Below are 390 nucleotides of genomic sequence, written 5' to 3'. Positions count from 1 at the left end.
AATGATGGAAGGGTTTTGGGAATGGTGTACCACTCGAGTTTGTCAAAAAGATTGGCATAAAGGATGTGACAACTCAAGTGTGTATATCCATGACTCAGTACACAAGGGACCATAAACAAGGCTGTAGTTGGCTTCAAAGGTTGAGTTTCAGCAATCAACAAGTTTCAAGAAGAATTTTCAAGGCTCGAAGCATACAAGTCTTTTTGAGAGGTTCATAAGCTACTCAGGTGCAAAGTAATGTTCTTTACAAGGCATTTCAAATCATTGCTCCCAATGCAAGTAAATGCAACCTATATGCTCTAGACTCTCCTAGAAATGCAAATGATGCAAACTAAATGATTTTTTTTTATGCAAATAGGTATGCAATGCATGACTCAATGAAACAACATC

This window comes from Brassica oleracea, chromosome C1, assembly GCF_000695525.1.
Source record: "Brassica oleracea var. oleracea cultivar TO1000 chromosome C1, BOL, whole genome shotgun sequence".
NCBI lineage: Eukaryota > Viridiplantae > Streptophyta > Magnoliopsida > Brassicales > Brassicaceae > Brassica > Brassica oleracea.
Note: the sequence above shows the minus strand (reverse complement) of the source record.